Raw genomic sequence first — 20,884 nt, 5'->3', positions numbered from 1 at the left:
GGCAGCTAGTTTGTCATTAACTATCTTTAATATTAGGAAAATCTTGATAACATTATTCAGCTGAATAACAGATCAATGTGATTTTAAGAAAAGCACTTCTTAGACTTCCAACTTCATTGGAATTGTGATTTCTAAGGAAAGTGTTTAGATCTAATATTTTAGATCTTCGGGCCAACATTTCACTTGGTAATAAATGTTATTCTGACTAAAACATGAACATTAAGAACATATTAGGTCTAAAAATTCTGCAGTTGTTAGTTCTGATCAGTGGTTCTGGCAGGGAATCATAAGGATACAAAATAGAAAATTGTCTTATTAATGAGTAGGAAGTAAAGATCATGTCATCATCAATAAATTTTCTAGATGAAGCTAAGTTTGAAAAAACATCAATGACTGGTAACATACACCTAAATTGGAAGTTGTGCTGTTAAAAAATTATATCTGTTATGTCTAAAGCATGGAGGACTGAGTCCTGAAAAGCAGAAATTTGGAGAACAGGCTAGCACTTACGTGGGCTAGCAACTAAATCTAAGCACCTAATGTGACAAAATAAAATGACGTTATTTATTGAATAGAATACATCTTGGATGGATTAGTGCAAGACTTTTGAAAAATAAGTGATTTTCTTGTCATATAAGATAATGGTGGGATTGGTAATAGAATGCTTCTTATATTCTATTGTGAAAGACATTGAAAAATTGGAAAGGGTTTGGGAAAGAAATGTCAAAATTAAAAGTCTGAAAAAGATCCTACAATAGTGGACAATTATAATTCAGTCCTCTTTTTTCAAACAATCAATTCTGAGGGTTATATATACAAAAGCATTAGAAGAAAATTACAGGAAGCAGAAGTTTTTTAATTGAATTAAAAGAAGAAAAAAGCTTTCCTTTTTGATGATTTAGCCTATACAAAAGTGATGAAGGGGTTGACTGTGGTTAGAAGAGAGAAAAGGAAAATTAAGAATGTAAGTTTGCACATGAGCCCATTCAGGTTAGGGAGCATGACAGAAGTGGATATGGTAACTGGTAATAATCTTGCAAATAAGCAAGTGGAAATTGAGACTGACTCTGAGAAATGTAGATCTTGGCACCAGTAAAGGGGTCAAGTATGCATAAAATCTGATAAGGAAATTTTCAGTAATTAGTTATACTTCTATTCCAGGCCTAAAAAAAAGTAGTTTTCCTTCAGTTTTCTTGACCACTTAAGCGATTACATAGAATTCATAAAACTTTTTTTTTTTTGCTATTTTTGCTTTTTTTCTGTGTGTGTCTGTATACAATAATTCTTCAATATTTTGATCAGCATAGCTAGTAGAAGATAACTAGAGGTCAAACAGGAAATAACAGTGATAAGGATGACATGGAAGTGGGCAAAGAAAGCATAGGCTGATTAAGAAGACTGCTAATGCTATGCACCTGTCAGCAGCGTTAGTACACTCAGAGGTTTTATCCCAGCCTCGCTTTTGGGGTTGACAGGTTCTATTACTGAAATATGCCAGGTTCTTTTACTAAGAAGATCAGAGATGAACAAAATAAGTGAGCTTCCTCACATTTTTCATATAAAGAAATTTTATGTTTCGATGATATAATGTTATCTAAAGTTTAACTATGCTTCTCATTTAGAAATGTGATGAGTGAGGAACACAGTTGGCCCATTGTTCCATAAATAACTTGTAAACAAAGAGTAGCTCTATAGTAGTCTGTTCTTGCAAAAAGCAAAATCCTATTTTCATGTTCTAAGTTTGTGAATAACAAGAAACGCCCATGAAAACGTAACAGCAAAAGTTGTTTTTTTACTTATCACTTCCCTACTAATAAAACACCTATTTAACATTCTGTTTTGCTGAATATAATAACTACTTACAGTGATTTTTTTCCATGAAAACATCCAAACTTGAAACACAGAGGCATCATAGTGTTTTGCTCTGCCTTGTAAAATTAAAATAATTTTTTGTCACTATTCCATATTTTTTCCTGCATTGGAGTCATTACTGAAAATGAAACTACTATCAGTAATCACAGATGAACGAAGATGTGTCCAAACGTATTCAGAGCAGAAACAGGGATATTCCAATGTTTAGATAATGAATGTAAGCTGTCTCTAGAGGGAAAGTTCCCGGTCTATGCTCTGGCAGTGTTCCAAGTCTGAAGAGAGAAAGTAACTCCATATGTGTATTGATAATAAGGTAGGGAACATATAATTCAAATGGGAGAGTTGTTTTCCTTTGCAACTTAAAAATACGAAGTGAAGCATGTGGATTTTTGCAAGGTTATTCAAACTGAAAACGAAAGAGAAAACAACAAATTAGTAAAAAAAATTGTATGGATAAAAAGCTCTTTTAGGATGTCTTTAAAGTTAAAAGGACTTCGAACGTATCATTAAGTTTCTCCTTCTGAGAAAAAACTATATGCTCAGCCCTGTTTCAAGAAAAAATGAAGCATAATTAAAAACACTATTTTCTAGTTAAAGTGAAAATGAGTTATATTTATGAAAAAAAATGAAACAACAACATCAAAAAAAAACCTGTTGCTCTTCATACCTTTGTAGGATTCTTGTATGCCCAAATGATACTGTTTTGTCATCCATGTATCAAAATACAGAACCATGTTTTTATAGCTATGTGCGTATAAAAGGCTTTATCTGACATTAACAAGTTTGTGAGGAGAATAAAGAAAACTATATTACACCCTGTCAACACTTTCTATTCACTTCTTTTTATTTTTTTTGTATCCAGTATGTTTTGCTCAAAATTATGGCATGATAAACAGGACTGCAGCTTCACATTATTTCTTAACTCTTACCTATATTCAAGAATGTTGGCACATGACTCAATTTCTTGTACTACCACTGAGGTAGAACGCACACAGAATTCAGCTAGATTCTCTTTCTTTGTATTTATTACAAGAGCACCCACAAGGTGCTATATGTTTTCAAATCATATTAAATCACAATTCTTTCCTTGCAGAATGTACATTCTAAAAAAAAAAAAAAAAAAAAAAAAATACTGTTTTGGTAGTGATTTTGATTTATTTATGTATCCATTGAATCAACTGAGGAGCATTTTTTTTTTCTTCATTACTATTAACAATTTTTCAGTGGCCCTTACAAGTAAATCAAGTTAGATTACTCCATTACCACTATATTTACAGTTCTTCCTTGCTATTTCTTTCACAGTGTATCAGCAGTAATGGGACTACCATATAAATGATATTTAGTTGCACGTCTTAAAAGCAAAACTAGAGAGCTGATGGCAACCAACTCTGCCTTGGAAGTAATTTTCCTCCAGAAACAAAGGAATCTTTGGTATTTTTCTCTGCCCATAACATACAGGATGACTTTCTAAATACGTTACTCCTGGTTTTATTTTTTTTTCAGGTCAAAATCACTTTAATAAATATGTCTAGTGTACAAAATAAAATATTGTAACAAATTTATATGCTGCTGCTTTCCTGATACAGATTTGTGACAGTAGACAAATCATGTTTTATAGGGAGCTAGTATGGAGCTGTAGTACAATATGATTCCAATTATCTTGTATGTAGCAACATTACAGTAGCCATTTTATTCTGCTACATCACTACAGGGAAAAGGGAAAGGAGTCAAGCTTTTCTGCCTTTTGCTCCTTTTCTGTGAAAGTAACTGCAAGTCAATTGCTCAATGAGAACTTTGAAGTCAATTAGCAAAACGTACTTCATAACTTTGAAAAAAGGCAACTGCAACCTGCTTGTCTGTCCAGATACATCTCCACTTCCTTCTTAAATCTTCTCAGCAAAATGAAATTCTTTCACCTCTGAGGACAATTGGGAAAAGTCCTATCAGTCTTTAACGCCAAAAGCACAGAGCTTAAGGTACTAGCTAATTTTCCTTACGTTTATGTTGTTGAAGCCAACTGCTACTTGTGTTTTTAAAACATATTCCTTGTAGTTTCTCACTTGTTTTCACTTGTTTGCTTGCTTGCTTGCCTCAAGTTTTGTTTTGTTTTCTCTTCTTTTTTTCTTTTCTTTTTTTTTCTTTTCTTCTTTTTAAGAATTGGACAGGGGAAGGAATGGGAACTGCACACTTTGAGCTTAATTCCAGTATGTGCAGCCATTGCAGTTTGCTGCCCAGGCCTACTCTAACCATTACTCTGTTATCTATAATGGTCTTTTGTGATTAATGAGTAACAACTATGAAACCTCTACTTTTGTAATCCAGTAATGAAATGTATTGCAAAGTTTTTTATATAAATACTGTGCAGAGTCCATTTTACTTCCTTCTGCTAAGAAACAGACCAAGAAAAATAACTTCAAACTCATTACAGTTTTAATAACAAATATTGCATTAGTAACCTTCAAGAAAATAGGAGACCTTAAAAAGCTGTAACTGTTAATGTGGTGCCACTTAGCTGTAAATACATGTAAGTTAGAAATGTATTTTAGTAAGCCTGAAGGGTAACTATCTGCCTATTGTTTCTCACTTGAATTCATATCCTGAATGAGACAGAAATGAAAAGACAGAGAAGATTGTGCTTTAAAAGGAACCTTTTTTTTTCTTTTTTTTTTCTTTTTTTTTCTTTTTTTTCTTTTTTTCCCCTTGTATTAGAAACTGGAGTAGATATCATGGGAGAGAAAATCAAGAAATAGCAGACGTCGTATGTCACTTTTACAGTTATTGATACAAAGCAAGTAACAGTTTGAATCCACTGAGATTTCATATTGTATGTTTATGGGTTTATTTAAATTGTTAAAATGGTATACTTTTATGTCTTTAAATATTTTATGATTCATGGCATTTATGTTTTAGAGTCCTATCCACGTGCCTTGTGTAATGGTAGATTTTTTCAGTAGCTTTTATTTATTTTAGGATAGAAGTAAATTGCACCTTTAAACCACAGGTGACAGAAAGAAAAAATAATGGGAAGATAGAAGAGTAAATGTATTCATGAGATGACTAAATGCTGCATGCATGGAGAAAAGTCACAGCTGTGTATTCAAGGTTTTGCAAATAAGTAGAATAATGGGAATTAGGATGACTTTAATTTTAACTGTGACTGTAGGATAAATTAATCTAAGCATATAATGTTTTGTGTTCTTAAATATATATATATATATATGATTTTTTGTATCATTTTTTATACAGTAGAGAAGATGCCTATAACAATTTTTAATGCCACACATAGTTTTGAATATGTGCTTGAATAAACTGAGCTTTGATACATCACAGGAATCTGTCTTTTTAAGGTCACTAAGACTTTTATATATTTCATTGTGATGGTAAGAAATAGAATAATTGTGCATCGCCATCTTCCCACTGAGCAATGTGAGACTGTACTGCACTTTTTTTTTTTTTTTTTTTTCTCCTACCTGATAATAATTACTCCTGTGACTCGGAAAGGTCAAAAATTCTAGAAGTTTTCTTTCTGAGGAAACAGCAAGTCCTGAAAGGAGGATCCAGAGAGAATGTTCTCAGTATTCTACAGTATTCAGTGCACAATAACAGGATCTGCAGATCACACAAAGGTGGAAAAATTGCTATGAAGAGCAGAAGGTAGCCAGTAAAGCTTCATATGAGAAATACAGAAACTCTCTAGAGAGGGAACAATGATATTTTGCTGAAGTTTGTTGCAAATCAGAATGACATTCAGTGGCAAAGTGAAGAAATCAAGCCTTGGACATCAGACCTTCCTACAAGAATTAACTGAGCAAGAAGAGTTCATCTAATGCATTTCTTATTTTGTCTTTGTCTTTCCCACTTAAGTTGATTTCATACTGTTTAAGAAAAAAAAAATACAATTGCTCCATTTTATCGTTTAATAATAAAATAACGAAGGCTATGCGTCCTTTTTTCTTTGGAGAGTCTCATGCAATGGAACATCTACATGAAGGGGTTGTAATGAGGGTCTGGGAACTACAGGCCCATCAGTCTCATGTTGGTGCCAGGAAAGGTTATGTAGAAGATCATTTTGAGGGATGAGTGAGAAGTTGACAGCCCATGATTTGGAGTGGTGCACTCTTTGCCAAGTAAAGAACTGGCTTCATGACTGGGTCCAGAGTGTGATGGTGAATGGATTCCGTCTGGCAACTAGTCATGAATGGTGTTCATCAGAGGTGGGTACTGGGGCCTGTCCTGTTTGATATCTTTATTGATGACCAGCACAAGGGTCTTGAGGACATCCTCAGTAAGAATGCAGATGACAATAAGCGGGGAGGAAATGTTGATCTGCCTAAGAGTAGAAAAGCCCATCAGAGGGATCTGAACAGGCTGGATTGCTGGACTGAGGCCAATGGGATGAGGTTCAACAAGACCAAGTGCTGGATCCTGTACTTTGGCCGCAACAACTCCAGGCAATTCTACAGGCTTGGGGCAGAGTGGCTGGAGGAGTGTGTGGAAGAAACAGACGTGGAAATGTTAGTTGATGCTTGGCTGAACATGAGCCAACAGTGTACCCAGGTGGCCCAGAAGGCCATTGGCATCTTGGCTTGTATCAGAATAGTGTTACCAGCAGAAGCAGGGAAGTGATTGCCGTCCTGTATTCCTCTGTACAGGTGGCTGCACCTCAAGAGTTGTGTTCAGTTTTGGGCCCCTTACTGCAAGAAAGTCATCAAGGCCCTAATGTGTGTCCATAGAAGGGCAACAAAACTGTTGAGGAGTCTGGAGTGCAAGTCTTATGAGGAGCAGCTGAGGGAACTGGGATTACTTAGTTGGAGAACTCAGTTTTTTGTAGCATCAGAGTAGTTCTACTTTATTGTATTCTACGTGCATCTTAGATACCATTCACTTGCAAACAAGTTCCTCTAACTGTTCCTCTAATCAGTGAATTGGCCCTAGCTTCTCCCAAAAAATAGTGATAAAGGATGAAAGGTTTCTCAAGTGTGACATGATTAACAGCACATACAGAAGAACCTCCTGTTTACCCTTAGGCAGCAACAGACACCTTTGCTCTGTCTTACACTCTGGTCTCCCAAGGTTTCACAGTAATAAGGTCTATCAAAGAAGCTGATAAGCTCTTTGGTGACTTGCTCACAGTTAAATCTTCCCCCACACTTAGTCTGGAGAAGAGGATGCTCAAGGGAGATCTTATTGCTCTCTACAGCTATCTGTAAGGAGGTTGTGATTGTGAGTCAGCCTTTTCTCCCCTGTAGTTAGTGATAAGACTAGAGGGACTGGCCGTAAGCTGCACCAGGCGAGGTTCGGTTTGGATGTTAGGAAATTTCTTCTCTGAAAGAGTGGTTAGGTGCTAGAATGGGCTGCTTAGGTCGTGATGGAGTCACTGTCCTTGCAGGTGTTCAAGAAACATTCAGTTGTACTGAGGGACATGGTTTATTGGGAAATTTTGGTGGTAGGTGGAGAGCAGGACTAGATGATCTTGGAGGTCTTTTCCAACATCGGTGATTCTACGGTTTCTCATTCTATTTTGGTAAAACGGGTTCCACCATACCTTGAGTTAGTCATGTGACTGAATGTGTTATAACAGGAGTGGCCATCATTTGAACCTAGACTTCTAAGGGTGTGATTCAGTGGCAGTCTGCATCAGTATAAATACTGCCTGCTGCAATCTCAGCCTTTCCTGCATGCCTGATCTGTCCTGGAGTTAGATGGAGTAGAAATCTTTCCCAACTGCTTAAACATGCTAACATGGTAGAAAATTATTTTATATTGCCTTAAATGTACAAGCTTGAATGGCATCTAGCAGAGACAGGTCAGGGGCAGACACAAAGAGGATGTGTTATGGTGTCAGTGGCAGCTAGAATTTAGACTAGTTTGAGCCACCATGACAATTTTTTATCCATGGAACTATGGCATATGCATTGTCTTTGAAGGACCAGTTTTGATGAATCCACTATTTGCTTCACTAGCCATCCTGTAATAGATGTGCAGACAAGTCATCATTTGCCGTAAAGTGTGGCTCACGTAGTACAATATCCCCTTATTGTATTTTACTCACATGACATTTGTGCTTATAAACAATTCTGACAGATAAACCATATACAATTCTTAACTTGTGAGTTGAACAATTTGTGCTCTGCTCTGTGTAGAGACTGGTAAATAGCAATCAGTAAACTCAGAGGCATGTTTCTCCTTTCATAGATTAACATAAAGTAATTGGTTATAAGACAGTATAAACATCATCAGTGACAGTGATATAGACCTGAAATTATTAACATACACAGTTCCTTCTTCTCAACATATTGCTTTTGACTTAAATGCAGGGAAATACATTTCTCTACATCTCCCAATTCTTAAGTACATTTATCTTATAACATAAATAAAAAACTATCTTAGTCTCACCAGAATTTAAATGAAGTAGTTTTCAAGACTCTTTTCTAATTCAGAAGATATTTAATCATATGTCACCATATTCACCTATCATCTGATAAAAAATATGTATTTGTACTGCTTATTTTTTCAACAATAAATTTATATTCACTATTTTAGTCTCATCTGAAAACTATCACTAGAGAAATCTAAAATATCAATCAACATTTTGGTCATTTTATTTCATACTTGAATTTCAAAACTTTTCCAGCATGCATTGCATTGTGTGGCTTCTTCTTTCACTATGTTCAGTCCTGAAGTATGTTGCAATTTTTATTCTGCAAAGTGAGAGGAAGTTGTAAACCACTTTCACTGGGGATTGTGGTGCTTAAAAGGAAGGCATTCAATACAGCTTGTATTTGAGCTACCACCTAAGTGAATAACCAAACCTGCCTGCAGTCTACATACATTTTCTGTAAATATGAAAGTATGCAGTCTGCAACTTAGTTTGCACCTTTAGCAGATCTAAACCAGATAAAGAGTGAACTGGTGCTATATTGAACTTAGCAAGCTTAGCATATACAGAAGCTTTAATTCCAACATAAAGCACAGGTTTAAAGTACTTAGTCTATTGTTCCAGTGGTATCTATTCTTATGGATGCACCAGACCTGTCAAGCCGCTTCCAGCACTGATGCTCTGGGCAGCTTGGATGGACAGACCTGACACCTCCTCCCGAAGCCAGTACACTGTGCTGCCAAAAATACAAGACTTCTGAGACCAGACAGGAAACAAACCAAAAGGAAGTAGAGAGACTTCAACTCTAATCCTTACTCCCAGAACAATTTTTTCTTTTCTTCTTTTCACTGACTGTGTAATATAAATACACAGATAGTTCAGGAAACAAGAACAAAAGTTCTAAAAACTAAGTTTTATATTCTTCCACTTATTCATACTTATTCACAGTTATGTGTATCCATAGCTCTTTTTTTTTTTTTTTTTTTTTTTCCACCCACAGCATGATTTTGCTGCTGAATTCTCTCAGGCAAGTAGGTGAGTGTACTGATACATTATGGATTTGTTAAAACATGAATTAGAAATTGTGCTTCTTTCAATGACCTCAAAGGAAAACCTGGATTTTATTAAAGACATACAGCTGAATTGTTACTAGCTTTTCATCTTTATTCCCCAAAGCATAGCAGCAAAGAAAAACTTCACTGTTTAAGGGGAAATCGCACAATATGGGTTTGCACAAGCAACATAATAGTTCCTTTTCCAAACTTCCCAGAGCCCATTGTGTCAGTCTTTCCCCATCAAAAAGTCTTTGGTCTTCCTCCATATTATTTGCATCTCCTTTACATTTCCACTGGAAGCATCCCTTTTTATTATTTTTTTTCTTTTTAACAGTGAAATTAGTTGAACCAGGAGTTCAAAGCAAAAGCCTTCATACTTACTTTCCCCTCCTCTTTTGCCAATAAGCTTTCTCCTTCAGAAAAACTTAGTCAGATATTTCCAGAACTTAAGCTAAGAATATTTGCATGCTGCTGTGTCTTAACCGTGGAGAACTTTTATTTCAAGTTATTAATGTAAATTTACCTATCTTATACAAGACACGGTAGATCCATTTTTAATTCTTCATTTCAAAGTCATACAAAATCATCAGTTCTCCAGTTCTAAAGGAAGTAACAGAACAATGAACCCTCTTGATTATTCCCTGATTTCAAGAGTATATCTCAATATACTCTGTGTCAGTTTTCTTCATCATGTGTCAGAAAAGAAAAAGGAGAATGAGAATGGGTGGTGTTATACTAATAAGGTATTGCATATCTTTTATATCCTTTATCCCCAAAGTAAATAAAGGTAAACAGTGGATTAATTCTTGTGTTTATTCACTTTAAGAAGAGACATGTTCAAAGGGACATTGCAATTTTCAGTTTTATCAGCTTGCCTTGTTTTTAGTCTCTGATGAAAAGAGAGAAAAAAAGATTACTAAGCATTTGAGGAGTGTATCTAAATGCTATGCTCCTGTGCAATAATTAAGGGAACCCCTGGGTTTGATTTGATTTAATCTACTATGGAGAGATTTACCACGTAATGAATGGGCACCCATGTACATGTTAAGATGAATATATATTCGGAAGTCTTGTCATCTTTTCACTGTACGTGTAGTTCAAGCACTTGAGTTTAACAAACATTTTTTAATCAGCTGAATCTTAACCACCATTAAATGGTTTTCCCGCAGGAATTTGGATATTTGTGCTTATCCACACAGCCAGTAAAGAGAAAGAGGTATCCATAAAAGGTAGTTCAAAGATCATGAAGTAGTGTTTCTATTTGTCTCCAGTGAGTAAAGAGGGAGATTACAAGCCTTCAAACTTAAGCTTCACCAGAATTAGATGGTAATACCACATAACCCTAGTGGTCTAAAGGCATGAAACGGGGCAAAGATTTTTATTAAAGAAAACATATTTCATTTGATCAGCAATTGAAATCAGCTGGGATGAATTCAGGTGTCTTGGGGCCCTCAGCCAGATTTCTGCACCAACAATCTGGCAAAGGCCTTATATAGATGTCACACTGAGGACTTGAATGCCCTTGAACCTCCCTCATGCTTAAAGGTGAAAAACTTCTAGAATAATTCAGATTGAAATGAAGTTTTCTCTGTGGCCTCCCACCAGTGGTGAGAGACTGAACTTCAGCACTTGGAAGACTTACAAATTTGCGTGGTCGGGATGGACGGGTACCCCATCATATTGCTGTCTTCATAAAAGCTGTAACCTCCAGAAAAAAAGAGTAATCGGAGAAAAGAGTGAGAGATCAGCTTTAAATAGTGTAGTGAATCTAAGGGAGCTTGTTTGCAGAGATGCTGAAGGCATAGCATGTGCTGTGTGGTTTTCACATGATCCCCAGCATCTGACTACATGCAGTTTCTCTTAAAGAACATTTAAGAGAATTAAAGCCAACAACTCCACTCATGCCTACTCCATTACACTCCTTAAAAATGATAAATTTGACTTAGATTTTTTTTTTAAAAAAAACATCACTTCAGTAAGTAATGAATTATTAACTCCACAATTACTTTATGCAGCATGAGTAATACATTGCTCATGATTTAAAGTAATTACATGAGTCAAAATTCCTAATTAAATTATGTAATTCTTTACTAACCATTTTTCAAACTTCAAGTAATTTTTTTACCATTTCCTATAAAGTAATTCTGGAATTGATTATAAATTTGTTCATCCTATAAGGAACACTTTTAATTAAAAGTTTCTAAAAAGCTCTTTTGGGTCAAACTTTGCAGAATTGACTTGTAATTTTGAACTCAACTTGGCAAATCAGGAGCACTTGATTTTTAAATAGTAGGAATATAGCAGCAATTTAATAGCATATGAAAATGAAGACTAAAAATAATATAATATCTTTCAGAAATCTTATCTATCTGAGAAAGGGAAAAATATCTCTAGAACTACATTACTTTGTGCATCTCTTTACCATGAACAGGATAGACAAGCAGATGAAAGAATCAGCGTTCATTCTGTCTTACTTTCTTCTTTCATGACACAAAAATTCTCCATTTTCAAGATATTCAGTCTTTTCTTCAGTACTGTCACTGATTATCTAAAGAAATATGCTAGTTACATGACATGTTGACTGTCTATATGGTACACAGCTTAGTGGGATTCTAATAGAGGTACTAATGGTTTGTATGTAAGGGGCTGCTCCTCCTGAAGGTCAGCTTGCCTAAAATATGATCTAATACACCTCCTTGAAAATTTCAGTATCTTTCTATATTTGAAGACAATGTGGAGAAGTGATCTGGGAGGATTTCTTTTTTAAAAAAATTAATGGCTTTGAAAGATGCTTCCTAGTATAGCATTTGCTGATGCTATCTCCTGTTTTGATGTGTATTCCTATATAATAAAAATTAATATATTCCTCTCATTAATTAGAGAAAACAGACAAGAACAGTCCATAACTGTCTCTGCAAAATCTAAAACACAAAACTGAAACAACAGACTTAGACCAGAGTGCTATCTTCAAAACTTATATTCAATTTCTAAGAGTGAGCTTAAAGAATTATAGAACTAGGCTTAAACCCTTTCTTACTGCACCTAGTGATCATGTAACTATCCAAAATTTACTTCAAAAATAATAGTGTATAAGCAAAGAAGTTGAAAATTCTATTTGAAAATCGGAAACAGATTTTCTATATAAAAACATGCTTAAGTAAAGGTAAAAAATGAAAATAAAATATAAATGTATTTGTCTAGCTCCTTGTATGCCTACTCTCACTGTTGTGTAAGGAATGTTTTGTTTTGTTTTGTTTTGTTTTGTTTTGTTTTGTTTTTTTCCATTAATACTGTGTCTTTCTTCAGTAGATTTAAAGTATAACTGTAAAGGAGCTGTTCTTTCTTGAAATGAGGGAAAACATAAGCTGTACAGGATAGTCACAAAATCATAGAATGGCTTAGGTTGGATGGGACCTCAAAGATCACCTAGTTCCAACCCCCCTACCGTGAGCCACCTACTAGATCAGTCTGCACAGGATCTGTCAAGCCTGGCCTCGAATGCCTCCATGGATGGGCATCCACAACTTCTCTGGGAAGCCTGTTGTAGTGCCTTACCATCCTCTGAGTAAAGAATTTCTTCATAACATCTAACCTAAACCTCTCCTCTTTCAATTTAAATCCATCCTCCATTGTCCTATCACTATCTACCTGTAGAAAATTTTGGTCCCCCTCCTGCTTGTAACCTCCTTTTGAGTACTGAAAGATTTCAGTGAAGTCTCCCCTGTGCCTTCTATTCTCCAAGCTAAAAATCCCAATTCCATCAACCTTTCATCATAGGAGAGGTGCTCCAGGCCTCTAGTATCACTTTGGTCCTCCACTGAACCCACTCCAACAGCTCTGCAACTGTCTTGTGCTAGGTGCCCCAGGCCAGGGCACAGTGTTCCAGATGTCGCCTCACAAGGGCAGAGTAGAAGAGGCCAATCACATCCCTCCCCCTGGCCATCCTTCTTTTGACGCAGCTCAGTGTACCCTCTGGGCTGCAAGAGAATACTGCTGGCTCGTGTCCAGCTGTTCGTCCACCAGGACCCCTAGATCTTTCTCAGCAGGGCTGCTCTCAAGGAGTTCATCTCCCAGTCTGCACTCATATCTAGGATTGCCCTGACCCTGGCCTTTGCACCTGGCCTTGTTGAACCTTATTAGATTCTCATGGGCCCACTTTACAAATCTGTCCAGGTCACTCTGGGTGCCATCCCTTCCTTCTGCACCATTCGACTCATCAGCAAACTTGCTGAGGGTGCACTCAACCCCACAGTCTAAGTCATTGATAAAGATGTTCAAGAGCACTAATCCCAAGACGGACCCCTGGAGGACACCATTCGTGACCAGCCTCTGCCTGGATATAGAGCCAATGACAACAACCTTCTGGTTATGATCATTCAACCAATTCTTTATTCTTTATCTACTGAACAATCTACCCCTCAAATCCATATCTCTCCAATTTAGAGATAAGCATATGACTCAGCATATGACCCTAATGATGTGAATATTGCACCTGAGGAAGTACTGGCTTTGTTTATTTTTTTCAGGATGGAAAATCTTATATGTAATCAAAGTTTGCTGCAGTCTACAGACAGTCTGAGACAATGGAGTTCCTTTGTACTATATTCAAAATGACTGTTGTAGGGGGCATAACTAACATTTTCTACAAATGACTATCACTCTTTTTTCAATAATACACAATATATACAGCCAATCACAGCTTAAAAAAAGAAAAAATATTAAAAATAAAAAAAATACATTTTTTATGTCCTTATATAATTACCTTTTGTATATATGCAAGAAATTTATTTTCCCTTTCTGGAAAGACTGGTAGCTGATTGGCATTTTGAGGCAGAGTTTGCAATGAGAAAATAACTGCCTGAATTTACAATATGTATGTTAGTTACCTCATTTATATTAAAAGGTATAAGCCTGTATCATTCTTTCTCCTAAATGTACAGATTTTGTGAAATTATTGCAATATCCAGGTATATCTTCTCCATTAAAGTACTTAGTCTTCAGATCAGAAAACTCATGATCAGTCTTCAGTTATAACTGCTAATTTTTTTTGTCATTATTATGGCTAAAGATGAGAAAATACTTCTGAAAAAGCTCTGAGAGAATGAGGAAAACAATGATTTTATTATTACTATACAGCGTTTCATCTGCAATGTCAGGAATTTCTGTGTTTTGTAAGTTGCTTTTTCAGTCGTATCACTGCTCTATTTATGGTCATTTTCCAGAAGTAACGTAAGAGTAAGATTAGGACGCAAGAACAATTTCTGAGCGGTGCGTTGTGTGAAAGGCCTGTACTCCTGTTAAATCACCTATTGTGCTTAAGATAACTGACTCTGTTTTCAGCTCCAGAGGACAATTCAGCCAAACTAACATCACCTTTCTGAAAAACTGATCTACAAAGGGACCAACTGAAGCCAGTTTGTTCATATTCAAGGAAGCTTGTTTAGATAACTAAAATTAAATTATATTAATGCAGAACTGTAACGCCAGACAGAAAATCGTTTCCTGAAGAACAGACCTTGAAAAGTGCTGAAGAGTTACAAAATTTCAGACTTTAGAACAGTAGGAATCAGACCTATTAAAAATGAAACAGCTGTCTTTAAAGTACAGAATAAAGATGATCTTTTATATATGGCATATTGGGTGCAGGTTATGCACTGTAGGCAACTGATAAAATACTATTTTATATTCTCCACTTCTCTCATATGTAGAATACCCCTGTCAACTTTAAATTTTATTATTCATACATTCATCCACTTCTAAAGGCAAGATACATTCACTTGGCACAACTTCAGAACTCTACATTTGCAGTAGCTACAGTCCATTACAGTTTGTACATATTTTCAGTACACTTTTACTGACTGTAATTTAATATTATCTGTAATTTAGTATAATGAAATAGCCCACTATTACATGTACCTGCCTACCTTAGCTACCAAGAAATAGTTTTAGTAATAGGATTTCCTAAAATTTTTCAGGAGTCAACACTGAATGATTCTATGGGTTTTTTTCATGTTAGGTCTGTTTATGTCACTCAGTGTTTATGGCTCTCTGCAGTTGCCTGTCCTTATCCCAACTATTCTCCCCACCTCCCCACCCCACCCCCCAAAAAAAAGAAAATAAAAGAAAAAAAACAGCAAAAACAATGCTTAAAATCAGACTAAATACTATGGGACTCTGTTGCATATTTGTGTTGCAAAAGCATACTTCTTGTGCAGCAATATATCTACCTGATACTGCTGACAACACTGGGAAATGTGATGAATCACATGCTACAGAATGGAAGCCTTTGATCCAAGTAAAAGCAGCTTGTTAGTAACATTGGGCTTTGCTTTTACTTATTTATTATTTAACTTGTGACAGGTATAAGACTTCTGTGGTGGAGGTTAGCAAAGGAACCTCTTGCCCAGAACTGAGCTGAAACTCTCTTAAAACATACGCCTTAATCCTAATTGTTTACTTAAGTAGATTACAACAGACACACCTAAATATCTAGTCTCTCAATATTGCTTGCATTAGTATATCCTGATATGCTTCTAAGGTCCTGGACTTGGATAAACACTCCATACTGAAATGATACTTCAGTACACACCATTTTTTCCTTTCTCAGTCATAGACCTCACCTTAATACAAACCAAGCCTGGGCAATGGCATGCTTACAATGGTGAGAATTTGCTTTGCAGGGGGGTTGGACTTGATTTCTGGAGGCCCCTTCCAGCCCCTACAATTCTGTGATTTTGTGAGAAGATAACGAATGTTGAGAGTGCTGTACCTCTAGATAGGGAACATGTAGAAGGAGAAAGGAGCAAGTTGGAGAAAGAACATAAAGGTGCCTTGTAGCTCATGATGCCCTCCTCACCTGGAACTCCAGGAAAGACAAATAATCTGGTAGCCTTTTGCAGTCTAGTGAGCTCTATACCCTATCCCTAGCAAGACATGATGGAGATGACTAATCCTACCTATAGTTATGCTCAGAGTAGGTCTTTAACCGTTTACTCACTGCTGGGATAAATCCCTGAGCAGCCTGCTTGACATCCACACAGCCCAAAAAATTCAGCAAAGATCATCAGATAAAGGAAGAAATAACTGTTAACTACCTCTTGCTTCTGCACAATACGCAACATTAAATTAGTCCATGAGTTGGCACATTTATTTGTCTTTGATATAGGGACATCTGACTAGATGTGATGGGATGTAATGCAGATAGAAACTGATGAAAAATAATGGTAAGATATTTGCTCTTTCTTGAGATGTCAAGGTTTATCTACCATAATTGTGTTTATTGACGCTTCATTTTTATGAGAACTACAATTTGCTCACAATTTTTGAAAGCAAACAGGAGAATACTGTCAATGATTACCTTTCAAAAGCCTAAATAAAAATGGTAAAACTATGCAAACCACAATGCTATTCCTGTTGAGTTTGACTGTGTAACTATATCAGTTGTTATTTCCTCAGTCTCACTTTCAGGCAGAACACCTAAAGGACTGAATATTTTCTCTAAAATCTTTGAGAATGCAAATATAGATGTATATGATTTATTTGTGTTCTGTTTTGAATTGCCACTACTTAAAGACATATATATGTGTATATATAAAACTCACATTTGCAACCATTTGTAAACCTTATACATCATCCTGTTTGTGTCAACATCTGTTTGACATATTTTATCTGCTTTGTCAGTACATTAGGTAATCATAACTTGTCAACTGCTAAGCCTTCTTATCTAGTTTCACATAATTACTAAACCGTCTAGAAATAAATTGTGTGTGGTTTAATAATACATTTAATGTTTTAAAGATCTTTTTAAAAAGTAAATTGCTTTTACAGCATTAGTGTAATCTATTATAGAACATTAATATGCATAACAGATGGCTTTCACAAGAGTAAGAGAGTATTATTTTGATTTAATTTTAATTAGATATATATAGTCTCTTCCATTATATACTACCCATATTAATACCATCAGAGGCTTTTATGCATATTATTCAAAGATTTATTACATTCAAAAGTTTTAAATGTCATTGATATGAGACCGCTATTTTGAACTGCGTTCAAAAAGGCACGCTACTTTTGAAGATATTTTTTCTTGGTTTCAACAATGATAAAAAGTTATTGAAGGAAGTAGTAATTTTAAGTATGTGTTTTCATTTGAAAAACATGAATAAATACATTGTTCTTAAAAATCTGCATATGGTTTTGTATTATAACACTCTTTTATTTGGCCAACTGGATTTAAGACTAGTACATTCTGTTCTTGTTTTTTCTTCATGTAGGCTTTAATTATCATCTATTGAACGAAAAGTTTTTCCACTAAGGATTCCATTATTGCTACAGATTTAGTTTTCTAAAAGTTCAGTTCTACATCATTGTGAATTGTTGTGAATTTGCACTAATTATAGTTCTGGCAGTTAGATAGGAAGTGACTACTGACAAAAAATCCCATTTAAAGAAGCTGACAGAAGAAATCACATTGTGATCCCTTTTGTGACATAAACTGAGGAACTCCACCCAAAGGAGATTATACAGAGGCCACCAAATCATTTCATCATTTTACCTAGGCCTCAACTATCTACTGAATGTTAACATATTTTCACCAAAATTGACTTGACTTTGATGCCAAAAGGAGATATAAAGGTGAAAGGTCTAACATTCACCTTCCAAGTTCAAAACGCTCAGTACTCCAGCATTCTGCCTTTTTGTTATATTGAAAATAGTGAAATAACTCCATCTATTCTGCATTCTTTTTATTCTTAGTGCAATGAGCCATGACCAAATAACTTATCTTAAAGAAATATGTAGCAAAAATAAAATGAAAAGTGGAAAGAACATAACATTAAACTGAAACGCAGCAAGTTATAATCGTTCCATTTTTATGAAATAAATCTGATTTCAATTAAAACAACCTCTGGAGGTAGACTAGTTTATATTATAATAAACGGTAAATGTAAGGCGTGGGAAAAGTTCAGACATTCCTTCTAGCATATTGAATCAATTAATAGCATGTACAAGGAAACTCCGATTATTTGAAGGAGTGGAGAAAAATGACTTGATTCTTTACAAGTAGTGGAGACTATTATTAGTATTCCAGATAGAGTGTGTTCTAGGGAGTCCATCATGTGCTTTGATCTGTCTGCATCCACAGCTGGAAACTTTGCGCCAGTCTCTGGAAGCAGCACGAACTGACAACAGTCGCCTCCATCAGGAAAGTGAGTTAGTGGTTAAAAATGTTAATCAGTGGATCAAAGAACAAAAGTGAGTAAAATTGGGTCTTTTTTTTTTCGATCTGATTTCATTTCCTATGGCCCCTAACAATTAAAGCATTCATAAGAACTCTCTTCTCAACTTACTGCTGTATCTTTTATCTGGAGCTCTGCAATTGGTCTCTGTAAACATGCTATTTTTTATTTTTTTTTTAACCATCACAGTTCTGCACTATTGAATTAGTACAAATAATCAAATAAGAAGTGACCCAATTTTCAAATCTGTTAATAATGTACAATTTAAAAAAAAAAAAGAGAGAGAACTTGGTAGATAGGAAAAATGTATGTATGTTTCTTATGCTTCATGACATTTTCCTTGGAATTTGCAAGACTGCCATAACAGCACTTTCAATTTTAAAGCATAATTTTTGTCTACAACATTCATGAAGAGATCTTTGATTAAGAAATTGAATATACTGTGGCAAAATGAACGAGTCATACATTTGAGAAGTATAAATTCTCTACATTATTTCTCATAAGATATACATAAAACTATAATTCTGAAAGTATATACAATGTAAAGCTAGGCTGCATATTTTTTGACTGAGCAGTTGAAATACTTGTTCTTGTCTTTAATATTATACTATTAACAACATTTATAATTGTCTTATAACAGGAAAAATTGGTTACTTCAGTACAATCTCTAGTTTATTATATTTTCAGAAGTACTCTCCAATGTCAAAGAGAGCGTTCAAATTAACAAGACAACTGAATGATCTTAAATTTATGTCATAATGATGTGTACTATGAGAATGCAAAATCACGTCCACAAAAAATTCTCTATAGAATATCATAAAATCATAGAATCATTTAAGATGGAAGGGACCCTTACAGGTCATCTGGTGTAGCTCTTCTGCAATGAAGACCCTTCTGCAACTTCAACTAGATCAGATTGCTCAGATCCCTGTTCAGCCTGACCTTGAATTTCATAAATGACAGGGTTTCCACCATCATTCTGGGCAACCTGTGCCAGTGCTTCACCACCTTTAACATAAAGAACTTTTCCTTATATCCAATCCAAATCTCCCCTCTTCTAGGTTGAAAGTATTTCTGCTTGTCCTTTCACAATAGACGCTGTTAAAGAGATTGCCTCTTTCTTTCTTATAGCCTCCCTTTAGATACTGAAAGGCTGCTATCAGGTCTTCCCAGAGCCTTCTCTTGACCAGACCAAACAGCCTCAACTCTCTTGGCCTGTCCTCGTAGGGGAGGTGTCCCCTCTCTTGGATCCTTTCTGTGGTCCTCCTCTGGAAGGTCTCCAACAGATCGACATCTCTCCTGTAGTGAGGACTTCTTATCTGGATACAGTACTCCAGAGAGGTTTCACCACAGGAGAATAGAGGACAGAATCACCTCCCTTGCCTTGCTTACCACATTTCTTATGGTGTAGCCCAGGATATGTTTGGCTTTCTTGGTTGCAAGGGCACATAGCTGGTCAATGTCCATCTTGCTATCCACAGGACCTCAGGTCTTTTTGTCAGGGCTATGCTCAATCTTGTAACCCCTCAATTTGGACTGATATTAGGGTGGTTGTTACAACCCAGGTGCAAGGCCTTGCACTTAGATTTGTTGAACCTCATGAGGTTTTCTTGGACCCTTTAGATTTCTCTGCATGGCATCCCACCCCTCAGGTGGGTGTGTCGACTGAACTACACAGCTTGATGACATCTACAAACTTGCTGAGGATGTACTTGATCCCACTGTTGATGTCATTGACGAAGATGTTTGAGCATTGATCCCAGTACTGAGCCTTAAGGGACCTTACTTGTCAGAGATCTCTATCTGAACTTTGAGCAACTGACCACCAGTTTTTGTGTTCAATCTCACATCCAGTTCCTTGTCTATTTAATAGTCATAGAATCATGTAATCATAGAATCATAGAATGATTTGCGTTGAAAAAGACATTTAAGATCACCTTGTTCTGACCCTTCTGTTATAGGCAGGGACACCTACCTCAAGACCAGGTTCCTCAAGGTCCAATCCAGCCTGGACTTGAATGCCTCCAGTGGGGAAACTTTCACAGCCTCTCTGAGCAAACCTGTTCCAGTGTCTCACCACCTTCACAGTAAAGAATTTCTTCCTGGTATCTAGTCTAAATCTACCCTCTTTCAGTTTGAAGCCATTTCCCCTCATCCTGTCACTACACTACTTATAAAAAGTTTCACTCCAGCCTTCCTGTAGGCCCTCTTCAAGTACTGGAAAGGATCTCTCAGCCTGTCCTTGTAGAGGAGGTGCTCTGATCATTTTTGTGGACCTCCTCTGAACTCACTACAACAGCTCCATGTCCTTCTTGTTTGGGGGCTCCAGAACCAGATGCACT

This window comes from Lagopus muta, chromosome 3 (assembly GCF_023343835.1).
Source record: "Lagopus muta isolate bLagMut1 chromosome 3, bLagMut1 primary, whole genome shotgun sequence".
NCBI classification, from domain to species: Eukaryota; Metazoa; Chordata; class Aves; order Galliformes; family Phasianidae; genus Lagopus; species Lagopus muta.
Note: the sequence above shows the minus strand (reverse complement) of the source record.